We start from the raw sequence: 16,212 nt of genomic DNA on the forward strand, positions 1-16,212 counted from the left end.
CTGGCACCCATGTGAGATGCCAGCATTGTAGGTAGCATCTTAATACCAGCCCCTACTGGTGACATTTCTTGGGTATAGAACAGCATCTTTATGAAAAGCAAAGGGATGTGTGTGTTTGTGTCTAAGACTGAGCCTGGCAGGAAGTACTTGGAGTGTCATGCCTTGCCTTTCCTTTGCATTAGAGTAGTTTCCTGCTGGCCTGTAGGGTTGAGCCTCCTTTGACAGACACACAGACCTCTTGATCAACTCTTGTTTGCACCTTGTTAAAGGCCACTCAGAGTACCACCTCTGGCTGACATTCCGTTTTGAGTGTCAGGTTCTTGAAGTCATCTAAGATACATTCTAGGAAGACTTACTGTGTTCTTCCTTTTTTTGAAATTTCCGATGCACAGTCAGTTTTACTTTTCTGAGTTCCTATGTCTGGGGTGCAAGGCAAGCTTGGTTGGAGAAACTGCTTTCCCTAGGTGTTAGAGTCTTCTGGGTACATCCCTGACATGACTGAATCACCTTGCTGCCTTTCTTTACCGGGTCTCATTCTTGAAGCTATATAAATGGCTAGGGAAGCTTGAGACACTGAAACTGGAGTCCTTACAGATCTGCTGGTCTCAGCATTTCAGGTAGTCTGACTTGAATATTACCTGGGCACTCAGTTTAAAAAAGAACTGTCTCAAGCTCTCATTGGAATCTCTTGGCAGTGTCTGAGCTGTGGGCTATGGAAATACACAGTGAGGCAGTAGGAAGGGAGTCTGAGCTGGCTTTTTGCTTTTATCGTAACCTTTTGAGTGGGAGTGAGTTGGTGAACACTGAATCAGCCTTTAAATCAATGCATTGTCATCAGAGCACAGAGGTTAATTATCCCTATGTGTCTGAGAGCTGAATAGGAGAAAAGAGCTGAAGGTGAGGCAAGAAAGACTTAAATTAGACATTAAGAAGAACTGACACAGTGCAACAATGCAACAATGATTATAAAATTCTTTTTCCCAGGAGGCTTTCAAAAACAGGAACCCTTTTCTTGGATCTGAGCTGGATATGGAAACCTTTATGTTTATATGTTTATTTATGGAAGAACGGTCAGTTTAATCAAATTAAAATGCCTCTAGCAAACCCAGGCAGCTGAGCAATCCTCCTTCTTTAATTCAGGCAGCCCAGAGACTTGGAGCTGTGGAAATGGGGAGAGGGAACACAGGTATTCGTGGAGGGCTGTGTGAAACCATCTCTAATTCATCAGAGAGCCGCCACTCTTACCTCCCCCGTTCCCCCTCCCCCACAACTGGTGTGCACGAACACATTCTCCTTCTCTCCTCGTGCACACACACACACACACACACACACCACGGTTCTGTCTTAAATCCCATCCTTATTCTAGGGAAGATGCTGAAGGAACGGCAAAGCAGACTCCTGGTACCTCTCCCCCGTGGCTTGACAGATCACCGTTCTAGAAGCTGAGAATGGATCAGTCTCTGGGAGGCCAGCTTTCCTGTCATTCTCTGCTGCCACTCACAGCGTTTCTGTTCGGAAGCAGTCCCTTTGTCTCCGGGATCGAGGGTTTTCCTGATTCTCCCAGCTTTGCCCAGCCCCTATCTGAGAATTAGCTGAACTGGGATGAAACCACCGTGAGGGAGTGGGGGTGGAGGTAGAGATGGCTTCTGCATTCTCAGCAGGGCGGGGTGCACTCTGCTTCGTTAGCATGAGAATAGGGAGACTTTCCCCTGTGCTGTCCTCCCTTTGGGATGGAGAGGGAAGGAGGGCAAAGGCTCTCCTCTCAGGGATTCTAGGACTGGAAAAATTACCACTGTCACATTCCTCCAATCCTCTGAGGCCCCTAGGATGCACGGTACTGAGAAAAGCCTGGAGGGAGCCTGAGTGGATCTCCACTCCAGATTTTCCAGCTGTCCCTGTTCCCCCACCGCTCAGAGAGCAGGATGCTGAGATGGCTCGGTGATGCAGAAGGTATGTGCTTTTTCAGTTCTGGTGCTGATGCTGTGTGTGTGGTGAGGTCTCTGTGGCGCAATGGACGAGCGCGCTGGACTTCTAATCCAGAGGTTCCGGGTTCGAGTCCCGGCAGAGATGGTCACCTGGCAGGTGCCTCTTTTATTTTGAATGTTGTCGTAGTAGGTTGACAATTATATTTATTTCTCCCTGGAGGCTCTAGGGGAGAGAAAGGAAATCCCTTTCCTTGGGAATCCTGAATCCCTTCTCCATTTCTATCGCTCTCTCTTTCTTCTTTCTCCGTTCCTCTTCCTGATTTTCATTGTCAGATGGAGGCTCAGATATCTGCTTCATCTGTGTGCTCAGCCGGACTGACACAGACTTTGGTTCCTTTGCTTCATGGAGAGGTAATTGGCACATTAGTGACCAAGATGCTAGGTCGCAGGCTTGGGGACCACCGTGGTCCCTGAGAACACAAAAAGGCAGCTTTTTCCCTACAGCAATGGAGAAGGGTCCAGCTGTCCTCTGGGGTACTACCCTACATGACCAAGATGTTCTTTTTTTGGTGAGGAGAGGGATAGGATCATTCAGAGGGTAATTTTATTGCACTATTTTGGTCAAGGATACTTTTGCATTCCTAAGGCTTTTTGTGCTAAAGCTCACCACTCACTTCCTCATCTGTAATGTGAAATCTAATCCTTGCTATTTGTCTCAGGGGGATAAACCACACAGCAACACACTAATTACCAGCAGCAAGTGGATGAACTTATCCCCAGAAAGTCAGAGGTCGTCTGTTTAAATACCCTTCGCTGTGAAGTTTGTCTTGTCTGCAGGGCAAGTTCTGAGGGTTGTTTCTGAATGTTATTTTCATAGTTTCTGACTTGCAACAAGCCACTTTTTCACCTCTCTCACCCCACATTCACTTCCCTGTCTCATCTAATGGGCTACAGGCAACCAGATTGGGAGCTTGGTTAGATTGGGATGTAGCTTGGGTTTCTATTTTGGGCTAGTCTGGCTCTCTCCCTTGCATCTTGCTGCCTCTGCCAAGAATTGACCTCCACCTCAGGTGAACCTCAGGGAAATCTGAGAACACACCTTTTCCCTGACTGCTGGGGAAAGTCAGCATCTCTCCCATGTGAGATTCAGGACAGGTGACCAGAGGACATAGTTGTACATTTGCACACTAGGGAAGCTGGGGTAGGATGGGGGCAGGGGGATGCACTTATGAGGTGGAGCAGACCTTGCCAAAGAGTGGGCCACTGATGGGGCAGGCAGGAGGACTCTGGAGGGAGATTTATGATTTTTTCCTTCACTATGCATGTATTTGTAGCAAACTGAAACTTGTGAAAATCTTTTAAAATAACAGCACTTTAAAGAGACTTAACAGTTCTTACATTGAGAGCTCGCATAGCTTCACCTTCCTGATTACTTTAGTGAAATCCCAGTTCAGATATTAAGTGTCTCTCAACAGCTCCCTCAGTATACTCTTTTGCAAGATACTGGTGTGGACCAGAGATTTCTGAGAATACCTTCCTGAAGTTTTTTTGTTTGTTGTTAACTAAGTCTTTTCTAGTTCTTTTTTGCTTTAAGTTCAAGCCTAACAGGAAAGGAAAATTAGTGTGTATGTTGGAGGTAGAAGAAAGAAGGAGTTTAGGGAAGGGGAAAGTCACATGTTTTAACCATAATTCAGAAAACTACATGCCTCCCATACCCTGCTGTTGTATTGCCTCCCATACCCTGCTGTTGCAATGGGTCTGCTCAGTAGCTTTCTGAGAGGGGGAAAAGGGTGTAGGTGAATTTTGGCTCATTCCAAGGTCTGTTCATTTCTAGAAGGTTTCTAGGAATACTGGTCAGGATTCATGGCTTTGTAAGAACTCAGGGTGAGGTGGGAATGGATAGAGGATGTGTGCTCAAGTAGGTGCTGAATTGGTTTTTTTCATGTGTTTGGTTGGGGTGTGTAGTCACTTCCTTTCGTGAAGTTCTAGTAAGAATTAAAAGTCACAGATAGTCCCTCAAGCCTGACCTTAGTCTCTCATTTCCATTTCCCAACTTGGAATCAATCAGAGGACCTTGCATAAATTGCAGCTTTACAAAGTTACCAAACCTCTGAACTCTAATTTGCTTATTTATAGAAACAAGGTTATATGATCTTTCCTACAAATGTGAAAATCCATTGTGCAGCTCTGAGCAAATACTGGCTCTGCTGGTGTTCAGGTTGCTCTCATCTCTCTTCAGTGTGTGGAAACTGTGCCTGACAACCAAGTGGGGAAAGGAGAGGGTCTGAATGGTTGTCTCCTGCCTGGAGTGTCCCGCTGGGGCCAGTGCTGACATGGGCCACCCTAGGAAAGCTGACAGATTGGGCATTTCTAGCTGGTGGACTCGTTCAGAGGGCAGATGGTCCACCTGTGTCTTTGGTGGGGGACTTCATCTCAGGCAAGTAGGTGGACAGGTCTGCTGGCTATCCACTTAAGGGAACTGGAGGTTTCCACTTAGTTAAACCTCACCTAGCCTTCAGCTCCCTCCATCTCTGAGGGGTTGTATTTCAGGGACTCGAAGGAAGTTATCACTCGAACTGTGGAAAAGATTTTCTGCACTGGTAAAATTCTTCTTAATACATGAGAGATAACTCCTAATATGTGACTATCATAATTACTATATTTTATAGGTAATCAGAATACAAAATAGAAATGAGTGGCTCTTTATAAAGTCACTTTACTGTAGGACTTCCATGCTTCAGAGGTGCAGGAGCTGGTCATTAGTTGTGAAGTATGTGGGCAGGAGATGTCTTATTTATTATTGTATTTTCAGTACCTGAAATATGGTAGGCATTTGATGGATATATTTGAAAGAATTCATGCTGACTTGGATTGACTATAAATTATGTAGATAGGAGAGAAAGAGATTTGTCTCCTAGCTCCTTGGGAGCAGAAACACAGGCAGTATCTTCATGCATTAATTCATTTTTTAACGAATATTCATCAAGCATCCACTTTGTGCCACTTTCTGTTATTCCAGGCACTAGGATACAAAGTCAGTCCCCACTTCCCTCATGGAGTGCATATTTCCATGATGGAGACAAATGATAGACTAGTAAATAAATGTTATAATAGCACTGTAGGTAGAGATACATTTTATGGAGCCAATTTAAAGGATGGAGGTTATGGAAGATCTTTCGCAGGAGGTGAAATTTGAATGAAGACCTGAAAGAAGTGAGGGAGGATGAGACCTAGAGGGCAGATAATTCAGAGAAATAGCAGAATTTTTGAGGGAAGCATGATTTTTATAAAATTTTTAATGGTATTTATTTGAAAGGCAGAGTAACACAGAGAGAGAGAGGCAGACAGAGACAGAGGCAGGGAGAGAGAGAGAGAGCTTTGATTCACTGGTTCACTCCCCAAATGGCCACAATGCCCATGGCTGGGCCAGACTGAAGCCAGGGGCTTCATTCGGATCCCCCTCTGTGGATGCAGGGGCCCAAGCATCTTCTGCTGCTTTCCCAGCCACATTACCTGGAAGCTGCATTGGAAGTAGAGAAACCAGGACTTGAACTGGTGCCCATATGAGATGCCGGCACTGCAGATGGCAGCTTAACCCACTATGCCACAGTGCCAGCCACCTTATTAAAAACTTTTTTAAAATTTATTTATTTATTTTTAAAGAGTTACAGAGAGAGGGGGACACACATACACACAAACACACATCCAGAGAGAGAGAGAGAGAAAGAGAGAGAGAAAGGGAGATATCCTCCATCTACCAGTTCACTCCCCAGATGGCACAACAGCCAGTGCTGGGCCTGGCCAAAGCCAGGAGCCAGGAACTTCATCTGAGTTTCCCACATGAATGAAAGCCTTCCAAACATTTGGGTCATCTTCCACTGCTTTCCCCAGGCCATTAGCAAGGAGCTGGATTGAAAGTGGAGCAGCTAGGACACACTTTGTTGCCCATTTGGGATGGCGGTGTCACAGGTGACAGCTTTACTTGCTAGGCTACCACACCAGCCCCATGGGATTACTGTCTTGATGAGGAAGCCAAAAGCCATTATAGTTCACTGGAGGAGCGTTGGGGATTTAGATACAGAGTTTAATATAGGGCTGTCATTGAGGACAATATTCTCAACTGTAGCACTTCTAACTCTATTGTTTGTGTTTTTTCACTTCTCTTGTACTATCCTGCAATGAAATGTATGGGTATTATCACATTCCTACTCACATAATTAAATAAATCAGCATATATATCCTAATTGTAATGTGAAAAAATTAATTTGTTGTGATCCTTATGTGTTTTACTATATGAATGCCACACTAGTGGTCTCATACATATATGAAGAATCACCTTAAATACAATAGCTGTGCAGACAGACCAGTGCTACCATATGGTGCATTGCTGACTTCAAAGTTCTGAGGAATATCATTCACCAGTGGTAAGGTGATTTTCTGAATTACTGAACACTTTCTGATAAATTTTTTTATAAAAATCAAGTAAATCTACTTTCAAAGTACATAATACCTAGCGTTCCTAAAAATGTAGGAAGTTTTTAAACCATGCAGAAAATTCACGTTTATATATAAAAGTGAGTTATATCTTAGGCTCAGATACTAATAAATTGGCTTTTAATAGGTCACTCAAAAGAAATGAGCAACATGGGGCAATTATTTGTGTGAGATGCCCTTGCAATAATGCAGGACATATAAATTCCAGGTACCCTTCCTCTCTACAGCTATTAGTGGCCCCCAATGTTTATGACAACTAAAATGACTCCATCAAATTTTCAAACTACTTCTGAGGTGCAATTGCAGTCCCATGGGGTAATCACTAACATAGGCTTACAGTTTGGGCTTTCTTAAGTATTAGTGAGAGTCATGGGTGAGTTTGAGAAGAGGAAAGATAGGATCTGGTTTATGTTAAAAGGTTGATTTTGGCTGTTGTTAGAGAATAGAATGGACTGGAGATGCAGTTTGCAGGTCTGCTGTGCCCCTGACCTTGTAGAAGCAGCAGGGTATGGCACTGTGGTTCCCAAAGGGGTGGTGCTAATACAGAGGTGGAGGGTTTTACAGCAATGTCAACCTACAAAGGTGATTCGTCATCTCTGAAGAACTCACATGGAACAGATCACTTGCATTTTGTCTGTAAAGTAGTTATTTTTTATTTATTGTCATTACAGTAGTTATCACCTACTAGTGAAAATGTTCATTTTGATTGTATTTAAAAGCTTTAGCAAATAGAACCTACTTTCCTAAAACAGTGTTGCAGTTTATGTTTTGAAGAGTTCCCATAAATTGTCATTGAGCAGGATGTCTTTGAACTTCTCTGTGTCTTTCTCTGATGTTGATTGGGTCTTTTGCTTCTGTGATGGAGATACTGTTGTGTAGTGACTTTCTAGAGAATGAATGATGAGACATGGAGCATTAAGATGAGGGAAGCCGGCAACCATGCGAATAGCAGAAGCAGCAATTTCATGGCACTGACTCAGACCTGAGTCTGAGAACTTGTTATTTCCTTGCCTGATTTTGGGTAGGTAGTAGGTCTCTTAGAGCCTTGACTTCCTCATGCAGAAAATAGTCCAAATAGGGCTTGAAATTAAATCAGATAAAATGTGAAAATGTTTATATAGATACTAGGGAAGTATAGACACAAATGCAGGTGTCTTTGTTTATAGGTAGTTCTTCCAGCCAGTCTTCTTCAGACTGTCTGAATTGAGTTAGCTTTTTGGAGACTGTGTGAGGATTTGAGGTAGTTAGGCAGGGAACTACATGTGTCGTCTGTCCTTCACAATGCTTGGGCATAGTGGATTCTTAGTGGAAGTAAAGAAATGTTTAATGCATTTTAGATAGACGTTACCCTCCCGGGGCACTTCCTACCCTGTGTGATCACTCTAGGAGCCCTGGTCTCTCTCTGGAACTGTGAGGAGGGAAGACCTACAACAGCTTCATAGAGCACTGGGTACCTTATTTTCTAAGCCCCCTGGAGAGAGGCGTCATATGGGATCTTCTCTGTGTGGAGCAATGCAGGGAGGGTTTTAAGCCAGGTGTGAGGGCAGGTGTGTTTATCTTCAGAAGGCAGGTAAATGTCTCAAGAGATGGAATTAGACTTCTGAAAAATACCTGGGGAGCTTGGAGGAGACAGGAGACATGGGCTTGGTGCTGCATTCCTGGGCAGGGTCCTTTCTTGGAGAATTGTCTGCCATGGACTCAGCCCAGTACTGAATCTCAGGAGAGCATCCTGTGGGAATCCCTAACAACTCCTAATAATCTTGTCTTCCTTTTGTTACATCACTACACCACTTTTGAAGAGAGAAATGGTGTCATCTAAAATAGCAGAGAATTTGGAACCAGTTGTATTTATTTTTGAGGGAACATGAAACTTTTTTCCTTTTAATTATGCATGAACTTCTAAGAGTACTTTTAAATTTTTTGTGCTTAAATATGTCCCTCATGGTGGAGGAGAGTGGCTGTTTACTCCCAGGTGTCAGGAAGCAGAACCTAAAATGTCTTGTGCCAAGTACATTACTTTGAAGTTGTATAATTTATGCTACATTTTGATAAAAATATTGTGTTCTACTTCATTATATCTGCCCTTTTTAAGCACAAAAATAATGATCTATCCTACAATCTTAAGTGGCATGCCCCATATATGAGTTCTTGGCATATCTTAGTTATAAAGGCACTACAGTTATATAGTTACACAGAGCTATATAGTTGATAGTTATAAAGAACTATTGTGACATGAAAAATGAATTTGTTGTCCCTAAATATTCATTCAGAGATGAAGCAGAAGTAGTCTAGATACAGGTTAAGTAAATAGAAGCCTATAGGACTGAATGAGTAAACATTAGCTCATTTACTCATTAAACAATATTAATTTAGTGCCTACTATGTGCAAAGCACTGGAACAGCCACAACAGTGAAGTGAAAGAGATCATCACAAGAATACATGTAAAATTGTAACTGTAATGAGGGAGAGATGTGTGAGGCAGAGAACAGTTTTTTTCTGGAGAAGTTGACCTTTTTGTGTAGGTGATGGAAAGCTTCTCCAGGAAGTGTCTCTTGGCTTGAATCATAAAGGTAAGCATGAAATAGCTAGACAGGGAGCCTAGAAAAGAGCTTTCTAGTCAAAGGAGAAGCACACACAGAGGTCTTATGGTGAAAGCGACAAAGCCATGGGTGAAGGACCTACAAGTGCATTTGGTTTGACCTCAGAGAGTAAGGGAGAAGGTAGCGTGAAATGAAATTGGAGAGAGAGGCAGGCAGCAGACCCCACAGGGCCTTTTGGTTCCTATAAAGGTTTTTGTCCTCATTCTGAATACGATGGGAAACCACTGAAGGGTTTTCAGTTAAAGAATAATGTGATCAGATTTGCATCTTGGAAAGATTGCTTCAGCTGCTGCTTGGAGAACAGAGGCCTGCCAGGATACATGCTGGAGCTGTATTAGGAGTGAACCAATAGTTGTTGTGAAAAGTGATGCCAGCTTGGATTGATGGGGTGATAATGGTGGCGGTGGTAGAGACAGAGGGACGCAGATGGATTTTAGAGCTATCCATGAGCTAAATGGGTAGGATTTGTTGGTAGATTGGAAATGACGCAAAAGAGAAGGAGTTCACAAGGATTGCTCCAAGATTTCTGATTTAAATACCATTCTCTAAGATAAGAAACACCAACAGAAAACCAGGTTTGTAGAAGATTTGAGCTTCCAATTTTGAGGTGCTTTTGAGATATGTAAGAGGAGATGTCATATAAGTATGAAGATGAGAGCTGCGCCAAGGTCTGAATTAGTTGATTTGGAGACTCATCTGTATGTTGGTGAAATTTGAATGAGATCACCTAAGAGGAAGTGTGGAGTGAGAAGAGGAAGAGTCTAAGGAAGAAATAAGAAGAATTCCAACTTTTAAAAGAATTTATTTGGAAGGCAGTTGAGAGAGAGCAAGATCGTCCATTCACTACCCAGATGACTGCAACAGCCAGGGCCGGAAGTGTTCAGAAACAGACTTCACTGATCATCACTTGAGTCTAAGGTGTCAAGGACATGGATAAATGAAAGATATCATTGGGAGAAGTCACATGGAAGTTAGCAATCAGAAGTGCTCTGAAGGATCAGGGAGTAGAGCCAGATTTGTGGAGGGGGAGGTAGTGGGAGGTAAGGAAATTGAAGGAATTTACACTGGCAACTCTTAGAAGTTTGGCAGAGAAAGGATAGGGAGAGGGAGTGACTGGAAGGTATGAGAGCCAAAATGTTGTTTATTTTTTAGTTTTATGAACACTAATGGACTCACTACTCATCTTTACAATGATATATCCACTCATGGAATGACTTGTATCTATAACTGCACTGTATTCTATGTGCTACTTTTTGGAAGACTGATTTAATTGAAAAGCAGAGTGACAGGGAGAGATAGAAAAAGAGATCTCCCATCCACTGTTTTACTCCCCAAATACCTGCAATATCCAAATTTTGACCAAGCTGAAGCCAGGAGCTAGGCTCTGTTGAGGTCTTCCACGTGGGTGTTAGGGGCCCAAGTACTTGGGCTATCCTCTGCTACTTTTCCAGGTGCATTAGCAGAAAGCTGGGTTGGAAGCAGAGTAGCCCTGCCTGACATGGCAAATGATAGCTTAACTTGCTGTACCACAATGCTGGCCCATTATGAATTTGAAAAATATTGAGAACGAAATCATTGATGAGTGTGTATGTGTGTGTGTGTGTGTGTGTGTGTGTGAGAGAGAGAGAGAGAGAGAGAGAACGAGCATAGAGTACTGTTGAAGAGATTAATGCTAGGTGAGGTGGGAAGGGAAGCTCCTCTATTGCTGTTGGAGGAAGGAAGTGGAATCTGATGTGCCTTTGTGTGTTTAATCTATGGAAGATGAGAGAACCTCATCTCTTGGATGTGGTAATAGCAGCTCCTCTTCCTCCCAATTCTTTTAAAGCCAGTAAGAATAAGTGGGTAAAAGAGGGTTTTGGATGTTTGATGGAAGCAAAGAGTTTTGGATAAGTTTTGGAGAATGGAAGAACGACAATAAAATGGAGAAGTGTGTACTATTTCCCAGGCAGTGGCAGAGAGCCATCTGAAGGCTCCAAGAGATTCCTTTCACATACGTACATACCTGTGTGTTTGCATGCCCAGTCTGTTAATGTTTGCCTTCATAGTAGTGTTAACTCTAGTCTCAAAGAGTGTACATGTGTACATTTCTCTACGTGTGTTTTACAGAGGGTGTGGATTCCGAAGTCTCCTGGGTGTGGGGTCAGAGTCTGTAAATCTCAAGGTTTTATCCTTAAAATGCGTCCATTGCCACCTGCGCTCGGCATTAACGGTTTTAAGGCGCCACCTGCTGGAAAGTTTGCTCGCAGTCACCTGCCAGGCTTCTGTTAGCTTTATTCTTGGAACTCAGAGTTCTGGAAATAGTATCCTCCCCACCCCATCCCTTTGATGAATTGTTAGTTTCATTATTGAGATATTATCTTACTTTCTATATGGGTCAAAGAGGGACCATTAAAATGTGTTCTTTTCTTATTTGATCTTGGATTTTTGATCAAACACCACATCTATTCTTTTAAAGCACAATGGTTAGACAACCACTATCCACTATAGACAAACCTCATCCACCAATCCATGCATGAAAGAAGAGGAACAAAATGTCAGGCTTTTGATCAGAAATTGCATGATTAAGAAGTACAGTAGTGGTTAAAGATATATAAAGTATAGGTAATTCAGAGAACAAGTTAGTAGATTGAGGCATGTTTTTTTTTTAGCAATCCATCAAATTAGGAGGTTTTTTTTTTTTTCCTACCTGCTTCCCACCTTAAATTTTCTCCTGTAGGTTATTTAAATAAAATGTGTATTTCTTCATAGTTTCCAGGCTGATCCATCAGGAAACTAGTCTGCTATAAATTTTTATTTTTTAGTCTGTTTTGATCCAGTACAGTGTCCACTAAAACCTTTTGTCCAGGGTCTTCAGGTCAAATGACTAAACTACTCCCAACTTCCAGATTTTCATTAAACAATAACTTTACTTCAAGTTTACCCACTCTATAAAAGAATTCAGTGCTAAATCACTCTCACTGCTTCTTCCCCTGTACTTCAGTCAGTAACTCTTAATTATGGCCATTATATATTATATATATATATAATATATATATATAATTCAACCATGATTCTTGCAGAATTTAGAGAAATATCATAGAGTCTTTTGAATCATTCTACAAGAACAGAACAGCATTTGTTCCTCTGCTTCACTCATCTCTGTGAAGTGCCTGCTGAGTGTCAGGAGTGTCGAGAGGAGCTGGGGCTGCCAGGGGAGAGGAGAGGTGCAATCCAGTCTGGGTGGAGCTTGTCACACAGTGGGGGAGGCAGAAGCTGAGTCATCCCCACTCCTGGTGGTGGGTTCACTGTCAGGGGAAGCACCAGCACTGCCATGCAGCATCTAGAACCCAGAGAGTCATGGAGGTCCTCCTGGAGGGAATGGCATGAAGTCACGTGGAGACTCTTTGAAGACACTGCTGAGAGTCAGAGTGTGTGTGTGTGTGTGTGTGTGTAGCTGATGAAGGAATTTGGATTTTATTTGAAGAGCAAATTCTAGCAGGGAAAGAGTTTCATGCTCAAATTTATAATTTGGAAACATTATTCCATATGGAACTTGGAGAAGAGCTGGAGGGAAGCAGGTTGGAGATGAGTTTTTCAGTATATTTGATGTGGCAGTGGCTTGTATGCAGAGAGTGGAAATGGAATGGATCTGAGAGGCACTGAATGGATAAGATGTGGTGAAAACTCACTGTAGAGGTCAAGGAAAGACAAGAGTGCAGAATGAGTCCTGGATTTCTGGCTTGAGCATGTGGTGGATGGAGATGACATCAGTGAACCCAGGAGCTTCAGAAGTGAGTTCTTAAAGTGGCCAAGGAAGATGAGTGTCTCCACTTTGGACATGCTGACATTGAGATGTGTCAGATGTACAAGTGGATTTTGTGTTGTCAACAGCTCGGAATATGAGCTGGATATGTGAAGAGGAATCTAGGTTAGAGATTCAAGTTAGGCATGATCAGACTTTTTAGGGTAAATGGATGCTTGGGAGTGGTTGATGTCTCATATCACATAGTGTGACAACAGAAGAATGGCTAAAAAAGAGTCCTGAGAAACCCATCATTTGAGGCATCGTTAGAGGAGGCAGAAGCCACCAAATGGAACCAGGCAGAGATTCAGGAGGGAAATTAGGAGTGCTGAAGAAGCCTTTCAAACCAGGTGCAAGCGTTCCTGATAGGGCTGACATTTTCTTCTGAATTTAGTACTCTGTGGTTTGTCAGGGGTGGCTCCCATGGAGTGACAGAAGTCGATTTCAGTGAGTTCATAAGTGAGTGGGAGGTGAGGCAGTGGAGGCAGCAAATGCCTAAAATTCACATATCTGTTATGAAATGGAGTCTAGGGCTGGGGAGAAGACTGGCAGGAGGAGTGTGGTTCAGGGAATGATGTTTGTTTTTGGATAGAGGGAAGTGGAGAATGTTTAAGCTCTCATGCAGGTTATCACACAAAGAAGTAAAGGTTGAAGGAACAAGAGACAGGGTAGCCAATAGGTAGTTTAGTCCCTAAGAAAGCAATCAAGGAAAATAATTCGTAAAGATAAAAACGTACAGTGTTCTTTCTGCAGGGACTGTTCTCAGAGCAGAGTACCAGAGCGAGTGTACCGCTATACCTTGCTTGTGATGAGGAAGCTGAAGCACAAATAGATGCCCTGGGTAACTAACACCAGACAGTATGTGGTGGAGCCAGGACTCACAGCCAAGCAATTCAGTGTGAAACTTTCATTGTTAGTGCCTTGCTGTGGGAGTCAGCACCTGGCTGGAGACTTTAACAGGAGGTGTGCACCTTGCTACTGTCACTAAAGAGAAGGTGGGTGGATTGGGTATGGATGTAGGTAAGTGTTATTTTGGCTATCATTGTTATTCCCCTAGGAATAACATAACAAATTACATCAAACAGGTAGCTCAAATACAACAAATTTATTCTCTCAGGGTTTTGGAGGACAGAAGTCCAAAATCAAGATCAAGCTGTAAACAAGGCCTCAGTCTCTCTGAACAGGTTCCTTGAATTGGAGCTGCATTCTTCCAGTGTCTGCCTCTGTGCTTGTACGGCTGCCTTCTCCGGATCCCCCCCCCCCCTCTTACAAAGACAACAGTCTATCGGTTTCTGTGATGATCTCGTCTTGTGATTTTTCAAGTTAGTGACATCTACAGAAACCATCTTTCCAAATAAGGTTTCAAGGGTTAGGACCTGGACATATCTTTTTGAAGACCATCATTAACCCACTGCAGTTAGGAGATTGAGGATGTTCCTGCCTAATGGAGTCCATGTTGTCTATGAAGTAAGAATGTGGGTAATTTGGTGAGAGTGAACCCAGATGTGGAGGGATCAAATGTATGAAGAGAGTGAAGAAATATTGAAGTCATCATGATTGAGGGAAATAGTTTGTGGAGCAGTGGGGAGAACCCAGATGAAGTCTGTGATCATGAATGGACAGCTATGTGATTTTTCTCCAGCAGCAACTAGCAGCTTGAGTAAAAACACAGAGAAAACTGAGAGTTTGAGGGCTTGGAATCTGAGAGGAAGGGGACGTGGCAGTGAAGGGAAGACAAAGGCAACAGGGGCTTAGAATCCTCTCTCTCTCTCTCTCGTGTGTGTGTGTGTGTGTGTGTGTGTGCAGTAGATGAAGAGTGAGTTCGGGAAATAGAGACAGCACGTGTAAGAGGCCCTTTTGAGAAGTTTAGTAAAAAAGACAGCAGAAAAAGGGACCAGTAGTTGTACAGAGATGTGTATCCATGAAAAATCAGTGCTGCTGTTATTATATTCCTAATGGGGGTAGCAGGATATGTTTTTATGTCAATGAAGAAATCCAGGAAATAAGGAGAATTTGGGGGCTGAGGAGAGGAAAGGGTGATGGAATTCTTGAAGTGCTCCAGAATTTAAGGAAAAATAGGATTCAAAGGCCAAGGGAGAGAATTTTCATTGTGAGATGAACCCTCCTTGTCCTGCTGTAGTAGGTGAGGAAGAATATACTGAATGCCTATGAGTGGATTGGTTTATAGGTAAGAAAGTGTGGGGGACTTCACACCCAATATCTTTCATTTTCCCACTGGAAAATTCAGTGAAATCATTAACTTAGAACAAGTGAACAAGTTAGGGGATCTATTCCTCTCCAATGACAAGAAAATTAATTTTGCCTGTTATTAATGTAGCTAATATCTATCTTATTTGTGAGTACTTTTTAGATTTTTACTCTATTTGGCATGGATGCATTTCTATTCATCTGTGCTTTTTCTTTTCTGAATGTGGTCTGTTGCAGTAGTCAATAGCTTTTTTGATGAGATTCAAAATACTGCATCTGTTTTATGGCTGCAAATGACTCCAAATCATGCTTTTAGGGAAAGAACTGGCCAGAGCAATTGACTATGTGAGATGGAAAAAATTGATTATTGTAGTTCATAGATGGGCTTCTAAGAGGCTTTGGAGAAGACAGATGCCTTAGGAAGGGCAAGAATTTGCAGAGGTGGTGTAGAAAGAAAGGAAGAATGGAGATTTCTCATGAGAAAGTTTAAGTTCCGCTTCACTTTTTCATATGTAATACTCATTTCCATCTTCCACAGAACTTTCAGTAACATTGATGTTATAGTTGTGTTAGTCTATTTAGGCTGCTATAATATAGTACCATAAGATGAGTAATTTATAAACCACGGAAGTCTGTGTCTCACCTTTCAGGAGCCTGTGAAGTCCAAGATCAAGGCAGGTGCAGTGTCTGGTGAGGCTCTGACTTCTGGGTCATCCATGGCAGCTTCTGGCTGTGTCCTCACTTGGTAGAAGTGGGGAACCGGCTCCTTTGTGCCTCTTTACAGTGCACTAATTCTGTTCATGAGACTTCAACTCTCCTGTTCTCATCCTCTCCCAAAAGGCCCCACCTCAGGACCTTGGGGGTTAAGGTCTGAACACATGAATTTTGAGGGGACACAAATAATCAGACCACAGGGCTAGTCCAGGTGGACACTAGTGCCGTCAACGACTCAAGGTAGTGTGAAATGAGAGCACAGGCTACCCGTGGGGCCACATGCACATTTGGGTTACATTAATTTTTTAAATTGTGAAACAAATTATGCTTACCCAAGGGTATATATAATGTACATGCACAATTTAAAAACGTATAATTGCAGCCATAAAATAAGCACTGAAGCTCCTACCAGCCAGTTAAGTTGAGAAGTTTGCTAGTTCCTTTTGGGTGAACCTCAGCTGCATTTCTCTCAGTCCCCTGGGAGTGACC

At 42.7% G+C, this 16,212-nt stretch overlaps 1 long non-coding RNA gene and 1 other non-coding gene across 5 annotated transcripts in view; both read left to right on the top strand.

The window, feature by feature from the left end:
• LOC138850391 (uncharacterized) overlaps positions 1-16,212 on the top strand; it is a 39,975-nt gene that overhangs the window by 3,658 nt on the left and 20,105 nt on the right. The gene's annotated exons all lie outside the window — the stretch shown is intronic.
• On the top strand, positions 1,997-2,070 carry TRNAR-UCU (transfer RNA arginine (anticodon UCU)). Its single transcript has one exon. It is a non-coding gene; the product is annotated as a tRNA-Arg (tRNA).

This window comes from Oryctolagus cuniculus, chromosome 7 (genome assembly GCF_964237555.1).
Source record: "Oryctolagus cuniculus chromosome 7, mOryCun1.1, whole genome shotgun sequence".
NCBI classification, from domain to species: Eukaryota; Metazoa; Chordata; class Mammalia; order Lagomorpha; family Leporidae; genus Oryctolagus; species Oryctolagus cuniculus.